Source organism: Podarcis pityusensis, assembly GCF_964106645.2.
Source record: "Podarcis pityusensis genome assembly, chromosome: 11".
Lineage (NCBI taxonomy): Eukaryota > Metazoa > Chordata > Lepidosauria > Squamata > Lacertidae > Podarcis > Podarcis pityusensis.
The window spans coordinates 39042813-39056788 of NC_138036.1; the positions used below are offsets into that span (position 1 = coordinate 39042813).

Sequence of the window (13976 nt, forward strand, 5' to 3'; positions counted from 1 at the left end):
AGTGATGTCTACTACCTTAGATGGCTTTAAATGAGGACTAGGCAAAGTCATGGAAAATAAGGCAATCAATTGCTACTAGTCATGATATTTAAATATTAATTTTATTATCAGAGATGATATTGCTTCTAAATACTAGGTGATGGGGATTGTGAATGGGAGAGGGCTATTGCACTCATACTTGTGAGCTTCCCATTGCCTTCTGGTTGGCCATTGTGAGAACAGATGCTGGAATAGATTGGTGTCTGGTTTAAGATAGCAGGGCTCTTCTTATATTCGGATGTCCTAAAAGTCTATCTGCATTGTAACTGCACATCTGGTATAGAGATTAAATCAAGGGTGGGGAATCTGTAGCTCTCCTGATGTTGCAGGGATGTGGGTGGTGCTGTAGTCTAAACCACTGAGCCTCTTGGGCTTGCTGATCAGAAGGTCGCCGGTTTGAATCCCCACTACAGGGTGAGTTCCCGTTGCTCTGTCCCAGCTCTTGCCAACATAGCAGTTTGAAAGCACACCAGTGCAAGTAGATAAATAGGCAGGAAGGTAAACGGTGTTTCCGTGCTTCCATCACGGGGTTCTGTTGCGCCAGAAGCGGTTTAGTCATGCTAGCCACATGACCCGGAAAGCTGTCTGTGAACAAACGCCAGCTCCCTCAGCCTGAAAGCGAGATGGGTGCTGCAACCCCATAGTCACCTTTGACTGGACTTAACCGTCCAGGGGTCCTTTACCTTTACGTAGTGGCCCTGCTGGCTGGGGCAGATAGGATATAGAGTCAAAAAATCTGGAAGCCCAGAGGTTCCCCATCCCTCATCTAAATAAAGTACTGGAAACATTACTTGGAAGACAAATATTTGATTTTGCATCGGTCTACTCTGAGTTGGATGAACATTGGCTACAACCGTCTGTACATTACAGGAACTGAGGGTGCTTCCAGATGGGTTTCATTGTGGGATTGCTGCTCCCCATGCACGCAATATTTTTGCAGCATCCACATGATGTTGTCATCATCAAAGTAGCAGCCCATATCACCACCACCACTCCATTTATTCCAGTTTTACCTTTTCCGGGGGAAATCTGATTTAAAAACACACACACACAACCTGCTGCCAATGACAGGATAATCCTGCAGACAGGATAATCTGACTTTAAGAGGACTGGATAATGCAGATTCAGACACTGAGCCAAATGTTTCAGAACCAGTGTTAAACCCCCATCTGGAAGCAACTTGATTTTAGAACATCATCTTCATCATCATTAATATGCTGCCCATCTGACTAGGTTGCCCCAGCCACCAGCAAAAGCACAATACAACATCACTCTCTAAAAGCTTCCCTGTACAGGGCTGCCTTCAGATGTCTTTTGAAAATCACATAGTTGTTTATCTGTTTGACATCTGTTGGGAGGACATTCCACAGGGCAGGCACCACTACCGAAAAGGCCTTCTGCTTAGCTCGTTAAAGGACTGCTTCGTTTGTTTCACTGCAACTGTTTCTTTCATCTGCCTTGCTTGTGAACCTTAATAAATGCCTTAAATCAGAAACCTGGAGGTGAGTAATGAGATTTCACTTGGGCAATCTCACCCACACTGACTTTTCTGCCAACTGAACTGCTAAGAGGAGAGCTGGCACAGGCCAGTCTCTCCTCCCTTTAAGACACACTAAGTTTGAATTTCTATGTGTTCAGTGTATTGCAATAAAACGTGGGTGGTGATGGTGCTACTTCATTTATAAACTGCACCTTCCAGTGGTTCTACCTCGCAAGAAAGGTGGGAGCTAAAGAAACTGATTCATAACACCCTCATTCCCCAGTCAAAATCATAACCCTGAAATAAATACATCAGGGAGAAGGCTAAATGTTTGTCCGCCATGTAAGCTTTTCACCCGGTGTGTGACTGGGATGAAAAGCTGCTTTCATACAAGCAATATCACCCATCAATTGTGAGGTGATAAAGTTCCATTAAAGGATTGTATTACATTAAGGTCAATCCAAATGTGAAGGAGCTATGACAGTGATTGGAGGGATAAGGGCACACACTGGTCCTGTTCCTGTCACACAGGAGGCTTTTAGCAGGCATGGGTCCCTGCAAAGTAAAGCACTCCTATTGCAAGAGGATTCCCAAAATGTGTATTTGCTGTCACTGTGTTTTTACTTTTTATCAAAAAACGAAGGGGAAGTATAGAGGATCTGAAGAAAAAGGAGAAATCACACAAAGGTGCTATTGGTTTTACACACTCTCTCTCTCTCTTTCTCTCTCTCTCACACACACACAGAGAGATTGTTCTGTATTATTATGTGTACCAGACTCCAAGTTGTAGCAGGTTCCAGGGATTCCCCTGCATCCAGGGAATCGGGTGAAAAGCTTACATGGCGGACAGGTTCCAGGTTCCCTTGGATTGCTTTCCTTAGAATGAAGGTCACTGGAGACAAGAGATGGTGGAAAAATTTGCTGCAAGCAGAAGGAAACATCAAACTGGTCCATGATCTGCTTGCCCACTCTCTTTGCAAAGTGGTCTTGCGTGCATTGACTTTCTGAATAATTCCCAATTCCAGGAGGGGAGGGGATGTAGAGAAGTTGCGGGGGAGGGGGATTTTCCAAATCTGATTACATTTGTTTCAATACTATTTAGTCACCTACCATCATCATCAATGTTTGCTCTTAACTGTGCTAACTAGGTACTGCTGAAATGTGCATTCGCTAACTTCTGTCTCATTGATTCACTGTTGAAGTGATTATGTTAACCATTAACCACCATTAACATTCATCGTTTTATTGTTAACCTTTCTCTCTCCTTTTTGGTCCCCTGTGACTTAACAAAACGCTCACAAAAAGTGTAGTCATCGTATTATGTCTTAATGTGAATCTTTGATATTTGTTAATGTAACCAGAAATGGGTTTTACGGGGGTTTTGTGAGTGTTAAAATGCAGGTCTGTTGCATTTCTTTTGTAGTAACATTATTACATTATATATTATAACATTATAATAAGGTAAAGGGACCCCTGATCATTAGGTCCAGTCGTGGCCGACTCTGGGGTTGCGGCGCTCATCTTGCTTTATTGGCTGAGGGAGCCGGTGTACAGCTTCCGGGTCATGTGGCCAGCATGACTAAGCCGCTTCTGGCGAACCAGAGCAGTGCACAGAAACGCTGTTTACCTTCCCGCCGGAGTGGTACCTATCTATCTACTTGCACTTTGACGTGCTTTTGAACTGCTAGGTTGGCAGGAGCAGGGACCGAGCAACGGGAGCTCACCCCGTCGCAGGGATTCGAACCGCCGACCTTCTGATCGGTAAGTTCTAGGCTCTGTGGTTTAACCCACAGCACCACCTGTTAACATTATAATATTATAATATTATAATCTGTTAACATTATAATAAATGGTTAATTATTACTTTTCACTAATGATCCATGCAAAAATACAAACTGAGGTGGTGATGGGGGTTCTTTTTTTCTGGGCAAAGTTTGACAATGGGTTGAGTCAGGAATCATAAGCACACCTTGCAAGCTATACTTGAACAATGTGGTTTTTTGTGGTAGTGGGGGCCTCCCTTGCACTCTTGTTCAACGTCAATATTTTAGGCTAGAGAGATTTCATAAACACACAGAGCCCTGAAATTTATCTCATTCTAGAATTAAGTGGTTTCTTTGGCGGGCTGGGGGTGAAGGGAACACACTTGCCCTGCCCCTATAAAATTCATTTTACTGCCTTCTTCACCACCACTCATTTGCCATTAGTTCATCCTCAAAATCAGTACAATTTCTGAGAGGTGCTCTCTCCTGCCTGAAATCGTTTTTATATATAAATTTAGCCAATGTTAATTTTCCCAAACCACCCTACTAGATTCCTAGCCATTAAGCCACTCTCCCTGCAATTCATTACCATTCCAATTGTTTGTGTTTAGTCGTTTGGTCGAGTCCGACTCTTCGTGACCCCATGGACCAGAGCACGCCAGGCACTTCTGTCCTCCACTGCCTCCTGCAGTTTGGTCAAACTCATGCTGGTAGCTTCGAGAACACTATCCAACCATCTCGTCCTCTGTCGTCCCTTCTCCTTGTGCCCTCCCTCTTTCCCAACATCAGGGTCTTTTCCAGGGAATCTTCTCTTCTCATGAGGTGCCCAAAGTATTGGAGCCTCAGCTTCAGGATCTGTCCTTCCAGTGAGCACTCAGGGCTGATTTCCTTCAGATTGGATAGGTTTGATCTTCTTGCAGTCCATGGGACTCTCAAGAGTCTCCTCCAGCACCATAATTCAAAAGCATCAATTTTTCGGCGATCAGCCTTCTTTATGGTCCAGCTCTCACTTCCATACATCACTACTGGGAAAACCATAGCTTTTACTATACGGACCTTTGTTGGCAAGGTGGCAAGGTGATGTCTCTACTTTTTAAGATGCTGTCTAGGTTTGTCATTGTGCTGTCTAGGTTTGTCATTCCAGTAGTACCACTTAAAAACAATTGTTTCCAGTGGAGCCTCCGCATTCTGTGGCCATCACTCTTTCTGGTCAGAACTGCGGGGGAAATATCAATGATGATTACTGACTGAGTGTGCAATGACCAAAATAAGAAATCTCTCTAGCCTAAAATATTGACGTTGAACGAGAGCGCAAGGGAGGCCTGGCTTTAGTTGTCATTCTCAAGGAAGAGTCAGTCTCTGTGCTGGGAGAAGGTGTGGGGATTTCATTTTGCAAAATACAAACCAACAATCAATGCAACGGGTCACTTATTTGCCTGACATTGTAAGTTGTTAATATGCCAGCTACCTAACAAGAAAAAAATTGACAAAGAACAGTAACTCCAGAGTGGTGAGGTCCATCACCTCTTCATCCTCACTTGAACAGACAGTAACCCTCAGGCAAGAGGCATACTTCAATAGGCAATTACCAGCTCACTGAGTTTGCAGACAGCTCTGAAATCATTGTCAAAAACAGAAACAATAGCATGATTTTCAAAAAGCAAAGCACTGGATCAGGAATAATTTTTAAAAAGTGATGTGAGAAGTGAAGGGAAACCGTATGTGTGACATGTCTGTTGAATCGTAATCCAAACCGGTACCAAAAATCAGATTACATCCCTACTGGAGACCAATGGAATATTTAGGATATAAGGTTTTATTTACACTACACACAGGCTGCACGTAAGATGAAATCCATCATCATGGATTTATTAATCGCCTTCTAAACAACCATCACAAGGCAATTTACACATATTAAAAACAGTTTTTTTAAAAAACCCAAACAGCAAATACATTTAAAACAAGGCTGAAACCCTAACAAAGTAAGACACTCATGGTAAAGACCTATTTATACAGCTGGGAAAGCCTGTCTGAACAAAAAGGGTTCACAGCATTAGTACTCCAACGTATCTTGCTCCCCCATTGATTTGGGGAGAGGGTTCTCTAGTGCACTGGTTCCTCATGGAGAGCAAGCCCAGCCTGTGTGAATTTTGCTTCAGGATGAGAACAGAAATTGTGCTCCGGCAGCACGGTGGCAGCAGGAGGCCTCATTAGTTAAAGTGGTGCTTCAGGTTAAGAATAGTTTCAGGTTAAGAACGGACCTCCAGAACGAATTAACCTGCTTGCAGTGGTCTCGTATATAAATTATAAACTTTTCCCATTCTTTTTTGAAATTCTTGTATTTTTGATTTCTGAGCTTCCCAGTTATTTTTGCCATTTCAGTATAGTCTATCTCATCTTGATTTGCCATTCTTCTCTGGTCGGGGTTGACTCTTCCTTCTGTCTCTGTGCCAGTAGCATCTGTGTTGGCCATCTCTTTATTGATGGAAAGGTCCATTCTCCCAACAAAAGAGGATCTGCCAGGCTAAGCTTCTCCAACCAGTTTGCTCTCATTTTCTGCAGAATCCAGTCTTACAACTACAGAATCACCGGGATGGAGGAGATCATGAGAGTTCTTTAATCCAACCCTCCATTTCATTACAATATGTAAGGTATCTTAAACCTAAAAACATGTACCCACTTCTTCTTAGCATCCATGATATTTAAGGCTTGTCAAGTACACAGAAATAATAGAACTGTAAAATTGGAAGGGACCACGGGCATCCTCTAGTGACACCCCCTGCAATACAGAAAAATCTTTCGCCCCATGTGGGGCTCAAACCCACAACCCAGAGATTAAGTGTCTTGTGCTCTACTGACTGAGCCATCCTCACGTTAGATGATTCTATATGAATGATCAGGTGGCTGGGTGGGATGGTGCTGCAGATTCAAAGACAGCAACAAATGTTGAGTCCAGTATGAGGAATCCTTTCTCTTCACATGCACTGTCAAAAACGTACTATTTTTAAGAATACCCATCTCAGATTCATTCATTCATATATGATGCTTGCTCCCAAGATTAGCTGCTCTACAGAATGATGACACATGAATTCAACATACTAGAGAAATATAGACACTGACATCATGTTCCGTTGGAAGAGGATTGAGATGCTAGCTGGCACACGCTCGCCTTCCTTGGAAATAAATTGGCTGTCTCTTTTTCAACTTTGGACTGATCTGCTCACTCAAAACGGCATGTTTCAAATGGCAGAAGCAAATGGTATTAAATAGCAATTAAGGGTAAAATGTTCTCATTGATTGCAAATGCAATGAAGAATAAAAAAAAGAGCTCAGCAACCTACAGCTATAATGTCAAGATTTAATAGAGTGGGAGGTTTTTGTTTGTTTGTTTTTCCTTCCTCTTTGGGAACATGGAAATGTGATGCAAAGGTCTCAACACACAGAGACTTCACAATATTCGTAGCCTTCCACAGAGGTTTGCAAATTGACCGATATCTCGGCGAAACGTCAGATTTATGATGGATGGGTTTTTACAGTTTCCACAGACCTTGGAAAGTGTATTGGGGCAGGAGGGGGGGTCGTTAGGGTTGGACCATAGCTCATTAGCAAAATGCATGCTTTGCAAGCATAATGTTGCAGGTTTAATCCTTGGCCTCTCTGGATAAAAGGTTCAGTTAGCCAGAGTAGGGGAAGATGACTTCACTACCACCATTGAGAGTAGACAGTACTAGGCTAGCTGGATAAATACAGGGGTCTCCCCACATATGCATGGGGCTATGTTCCTAGGTACCACACATATACATGAAACCACTTATCATGAGGAACACCAAAAATCCACAAAAATCCTCCAAACTCCACCACCACTGCTACCTCTCAAACTTCTTTTCTCAAATTCCAGCTCTCCACAGGCCTCAAAGGTCAGTGCAAAGTCTCATGAGATTGCATTTGCAAAGGCTCCTGGGATTGCTAGCCGTTTCCTCGCTCTTTTGCCCCATTTTTGCAGTTTTCCCACTCTTGGGGTGCCATTTTTGCCCTTTTTGAAGCCCTTTTGCAATTTAAATCAATTTATTTAATCATTTCTCGGTGCCAAAAGCATACGAGGTTGTGCGTGTGAGTCAAACGCACATAAGTGGGGAGACTCCTGTAGTCTGACGCGATTTAAGCCATGGTGGCTGGTGCCCACAGGACTGGCAGGGTGACAATATGGGCGGCGCCAAAACCAATAACAGGTGGCGCCAACTAGTTGTTTTGTTCCCATGCTACTCCCTACTGAGTTCTACGACAGCAGCATTAAGACCAGTGAGGAGGAAGCTGGCAACGGGGACTTGTTGAAGGCAGAGAGAGGCTGGAAAGGGGAGTGCCCCATTCTCCCTAATGGACCAGCCTGCACTGGATTCAAGGCAATTTCCTCTCCCTGTTATAATAAAAGGCAGCTTGCTCATAAGAAAAAGCAACATGTTTAGCCAGAGTTTTCCTTTCCTCCAAAGGTAGCATTACCAGACGCACAGGATGCTTTGCTCATAATAACACAAGCAAATTATTGAGAATAATTTGTTTAGTGGGGATCATTAGGCACTCCAAAGACAGAACTACTGTATACACAAAGGGTAGGATGTCGTTTTGCAGATGACTCGCAAGCTGTCCTTTGCTCACGACAAGGAATCACACAGGAGGGAACGTTTCTTTGGAAGCAGCCTTTGCAAACACACAGCTGATTTTTGTCTTAATTTAGATCATCCCGCCCCTCCCCCCGCCTCCCCGTCATTGCTAAAGCTTTGCTGTCTGATAAACAGGTAGCAGAGCTCATGATTATGCCAGGAGGGATATAAAGCTATTCATGCTGTCAGAAATAATCTCCTGGAGTTTAAAGATGGTCGTTAATTTAGAGGGGGCCTGCGCTGGCACTGTTTGTCATTTTCCTACCCGGTTTGCCTTTCCTTGTCTCGGCGCCTTCCCGTGTTGTTCTATGTACTTTTGCAACCCACAAACATGAAGAGGAGCACAGGAATTGCACGAAAGCATTCCCCTCTGTCATATTCACTTGCCTGCAGATCTCCTTCCAAAAATAGGAGGAGCACCTACCCAGGTTTGGCTCTGGGTTTTCAAGGAGACCCTGGGCAATACATTCTTAGGTCAGCAGTAAGGATCCACCTCATGAGAAGAGAAGAGCCCCTGGAAAAACCCTGATGTTGGGAAAGATGGAGGGCACAAGGATAAGAGGATGACAGAGGACGAGATGGTTGGACAGTGTTCTCAAAGCTATGAACATGAGTTTGACCAAACTGCGGGAGGCAGTGGAAGACAGGAATGCCTGGAGTGCTCTGGTCCATGGGGTCATGAAGAGTCGGACACAACTAAACGACAACAAGGAACTAGGTCCAGGTAAAAAGCCAGATCCTTATCTTCCTCCATTTCCTGTGGGTCAAGGTGCCCCCCTCTCCAGGAAGCTTCCCAGCCTCTGTAGCCCCTCTGTCATTACTGTTGTTGATGCCCATCCCTTGGCCCTGACCCTCTGGGAAAAATCTACAACGCTGTTCTGATGGAAAGGACAATGGAGGTGGAGGCCTCTTCTCCTTCTCCTTGCTCCTTGATCACTGCCAAGCACAAAGAAGAACAGTTAGTGGCAACAAACAAGAGTAGAAGGCAGGGTAAATAAATAATTGAGATTGGCAGTAGTCCCTCTGCCATGGGCGTAGACAGGATTTTTGTTACGGGGGGCAGAACCTCAGATTTGTATTGATTTGTATTGTTTTGTATTGAATTCGTATCGATTTGTATTGATTTGTATTGATTTATGGGGGCAGCTGTCCCCTGGCTACGCCCATGCCCTCTGCTGGTGTGTGAGTCTTGACATATGCCCCTTTATCAACTTGCCACTGGAGTTCCTTGCCAGTGAGTGGCAAACCATGCAATTAAACAAGTTTTGTTTTTCAGATGGTGATCAACAGGGCCTGTCAATTTAGAAGGTGATCAACAGGCAATTTAGAGCAGATAAATAATAGAACAGCAGGAATAAAAGAGGAAAGCAGTTTACCTTCTTCTTGAAGGGGAAAGGATCCATCAGTAATTAGGCATTTCTTTCTCTTCTCCCAGCTCTTACTGTCTCCTGCAGCAATGTAAATGGAATGTGGGGATAAGAATAACTTCACTCAGGGCTGGTCCAATATATTTTGCTGCCTGAGGCGGAATAGCAAATGATGACACACACCTTCCTGCAAGTTAAGATGCACAGTCCCCCAAGTTCAGTCCCTGCGGCAGAAAATTAAATAACTAACCATTTTCTGCCCTTTCATGACACCAAAATCAGCTGCCTGAGGCAGCCGCCTCTGTCTAATGACAGGGCCAGCCCTGATTAATTGGAGAAGATTTTCCTAATGGGAGGAATTGTGTTCTACCAGCTTGTCTAAGACACTTTGGGATGCTTGGTCTCTCCTCCGGATTTTCATATATATTTATTGACTTAGGATTTTAAAATTTTATTTGTTGCTTTCCCAGGAGAGCACGCTCGAGGCAATGTACAATTCAACACCCATATAAATACAATAGAATACCATAAAAGTATAGAAATCAATAAAACAACATCAGAGCATTCAATGAAAAGCAACAGTGTTCATTCATAGTCCCAAATCTCATTTTAAAAGAGAGGATTTCATCTGCTTCCTAAATACAGTAGGAGTTTGCAAACTTGATTCAGGACAGAGTTCCGGAGGGACGGTGGAATGAATGACAGATAAAACCCTGGCCTTTGCCTCCATCAGTTAAACATCACAGATTTGATGGGACAAAGAGCAGAGCATCCCCTGCAGGTTTTAAGAACAGCGTGGGGTTTATCTAGTTGATGCAGGCATGTGGCAGATGAAACTGAAGCCTGTTCTGTGTGTATCCAAAGTCCTGCACACGGGTCATTCCGTTTCAGTGCCGTTTCGGCCAACAGGTCAATTTCTCTGTGTCTGCTAGTTTCTGGATTGAAACTGCACCGAAAAATGCTTCCAGTGGGGTGCAGAGGCGAGGTGGTAGTTGCTGCATTACGAGATGGCCTCCCGCCACTAAGACTTAATAATGAATAAGGTAGGCTGAGATCAATTCATTTATTTCAGAGTCAACTATCTGCCATTCGAAATGAGCTTTAAAACAAATAAAGTGAAGTATTGATGCAGTTAACCCAAGCGTGGCTCTGTTCACTGATGTGAATCCTTTCCAATCCATTTACATAAGCACTCTCCTTTATGCCGCATCTTTGCTGTGAATTCTTGCCAATTCTCCCTGAACTGTGGGGCAAAATACTCTTTCCTCCTCCAACACCGCCACCATCCAACCACCTCCTCCTCCTACTCTATAGTGCTCAAAAGGCTCCATTTCAATTTCAGTGCACACTGTAAAAGGAAAAGATTTGGGAATCCTTTGGTTGTTTTGCCTGCTCGTACTGAACTGTCTATCGTCTCCGAAGCTTGTTAAAGAAGATTTAACATAATGAGTGGCAGCATGCTCGTTAAAATTGGGTGGGGGCTGATTGGGGGATTTGAGGCAAATGAGCGCAAAGTTTTCAGCCGCTCACGTTGCAGTCAAAGATGCTGCACAACAAATCCCCACAGGAGCCCTCCGAGTTTGCTGTGTTATTAACGAGTATGTGTGATTGGTGCAAATGAGTCATGCCGAGTTGTGGCACATTCCTGTATTCTTAAATGTCTCTTTACAGCATGTGTCAATATGGCAAGGTTGTAACTACCAGACACACAGAGACCGGGACGCTGACAGGGAAGATGTTGAGAACAGCAGCGTGCTGGCAATCTGAATATTTAATATGCAAACTGTTGTTTTTTAACTCTTCCCAGGAAAATATTCTCAAAACAACGTTTCGCCGCGCCGTAGCAATTTGTTCCTTTGCATGACGCTCCGTATGGGGGAAGGCAATTGTCCAATCCATTTTAAATTGGAATTGTACAGAATCAACAGTGACTTCACGTCAAAGCGCTGTTGATTTAAGGAAGGCCCATTTTCGTCCTTTGATAAAATCCCGGGGTTTTTCCTTTATTGCCTAGTTGCAATAAACTAGGGGTTTTTCCTTTATTGCCTAGTTGCCTAGTCTGTGTGTGTGGTGTTTTTTTTAAAGTAGAATGTTTAGTTGAGTTGAACTACCCACAAATCAAAATCAAACTGAAAGGAAAATGAAATGCAGCATTCTTCTTCTTCTTCTTTTTAAGGAGGCAGAATCAAAAGCAGACTTTGCAAGGACCTACTGTACTGTAGCAAAAAGTGATTTATGAAATATGTAGGATTCTGCAGCCAGGGGGATTATTAAAAGGGAACATTGAAAAGCTGTTATATGATATGCAAAACAGTGACATCCTTGACCTCCTTCTAGCATCTAGCCATGGCAGGCAATAATAGCCTCTCATAAGCTCTGTTTTTCTGCAGATTTGTGTGAGCTAAATACAATACAATTAGTCTTGGAAATTAGCTATACGTGACACTGGCAAATGTTGTTCAGAAATACCCAGTCATGTTATACTCATTAAACTCACCACTTCTTCAGCTCTTACATTCATTATCTATACTGTAGTTTTCTGTGCAGGTCTGGAAACCTCATGAGACGATGCCCATGAAAAATTTAAGTTCCTCCGATTGGTATCTTAAATTTTAAAATAATTTCTCTCTTTTTCTCTCTCATAATGCCTAATGGAATAAACATGATTTTTAAGAAGTGACTTTAATAGGTCTATTGCTTTCATAAAGTGATCATAATACTGCAAAACAGCAAATAAATTTGAGAAAAATATAAACCTTAACATTTCATTTACTAAATTTAAAGTGAATGGCCTAGCATAAATACAGCTAAGGACTGAACTGAACTGAAAATTCATTTAGAGATTCTGTTTATATATTATTTCACTGCTTCAATACCACAAGAAATCTAGGAACCAATTTCTTTACATACATTATTCATTATGTTCGAAGTATGGAATCCTGCCAATAACACTAATAATTATCTCAGGGAAAATGTGTTTTAATGATATTTCAAACATAGCTACTTGAACTTCACATAAATCAGAGCAGTGTTAGGATTTTTGGGGGGTTGGGGAGCGGTAGATAAAATGAATAAAATCTTTCAGATGCTATGACTTTAAATTAATTTATGTTGAACACAGTGGGTACCAGATTCAGTTCTGGTTGCCATGGCAACAGACACTGAAAATTTAAACATCCAGTGGCAGGCTGAATTCTCCACAAAGAGAGTTCTTTCACATTAAAATTATATACTGGTGAGCATTAAACATATCTACATGCAAACTACTTTTTAAAAAGAATGGACTGTTCAATCATTTCTTCTAGAGAGTGAGTGTTCAGATAATGTGCTCATTTGAGCTTTAGTTTCTATTAGATTTAAAGAGCAAAGAAAAACTACCTTATAAAAAGATCAAGCAGCTAATTATCAAAAGGTAATGGAGAAGAGAATCAAAATACATAAAATGACAGCGCGTTTGTAATCGTAGTTTGATCATCAGTCTAGTTTGATGGATGAGAAAGATGCTGAGCTATGTATTATTCCATGCAAAATGAAACCAATACATTTATAGGACGTAGGTTAAATGCACAGTGCTAATCTTCTCTGAATTCTGAAGCCCGATGATGCATACTAATTCCTCAGATGGTTCTTTAACAAGCTATAAAATTACTGGATTTGTGAGTGAGTGTGTTTTGACTCTATCCATGCAATTTTTGTCTCCATGCCTCGTCTGTTTCCTCAGATGCACATCTCCATTTACTCCCAGACTTGGAAATTAGAAGTAATGGATACAAGCCAAATGGTGAAGTAAGTGTGTCAGTAATTGCTATTCAAACAGTTATCAACAGATTTGGGTGCTGGGCCCGTGCTATGCTGTGTTGCAGGAATTTTCTTTGCTCAACACAGGAGATGACTGGGAGGAGGAAAGCTGTTTCAAATGTGGGAGATGGGATTCCGTTAACATTTGGACATGTTAATTTAAGCACTTGCCCAAATGTAAAGAGGGTCGCATTAGCATAAAACAACCTCTTTGTCTGTTTCCTTTAAAAGACCACCTCTCTGACAGCTAAAAAGCAGAGGAAGATTTGATTACGTGGATTCACAGCTGCCATTTCTGCTGCAGAAATTTCTTTTCAGGTAACAGTACAGTGGTACCTCGGGTTACATACGCTTCAGGTTACATACGCTTCAGGTTACAGACTCCGCTAACCCAGAAATAGTACCTCGGGTTAAGAACTTTGCTTCAGGATGAGAACACAAAGCGTGCTCCGGTGGCGCGGTGGTAGTGGGAGGCCCCATTAGCTAAAGTGGTGCTTCAGGTTAAGAACAGTTTCAGGTTAAGAACGGACCTCCGGAACGAAATAAGTACTTAACCAGAGGTACCACTGTATTTCCATGTATCCTTCTCTATTTGGTCCACTGAGGAGGCTATTTGTGCCAGTGAGCCAAGCAAAATACACAGCCGCCAAGCACAGGCTTGGTTTCTGATACTTTCCTGAAACAAGCTATGATTCTAAGAGCACTTAAACCATGGTTAGCCAACGTGTCTTATGGGTGCTAGGGAGGATTGGCTGAGGAGTTTTAGCAAAGGAGTCTGCAGGCCTGGCTATGACAAAATCAGGCCTTCTCTCTTCGCTGTGTCCCTTGTTCCTTATTGCAGTGGTCTGAGCCACAAGCCACACAGGGCTGG

General features: G+C 42.7%; 1 long non-coding RNA gene across 1 annotated transcript; it reads left to right on the forward strand.

Moving 5' to 3' along the window:
* Positions 1-10318: 10318 nt before the first annotated feature.
* On the forward strand, positions 10319-13382 carry LOC308458522. The gene is made up of 3 exons (XR_013977516.1): positions 10319-10350; positions 13029-13093; positions 13337-13382. It is a non-coding gene; the product is annotated as an uncharacterized lncRNA (long non-coding RNA).
* Positions 13383-13976: the final 594 nt, after the last annotated feature.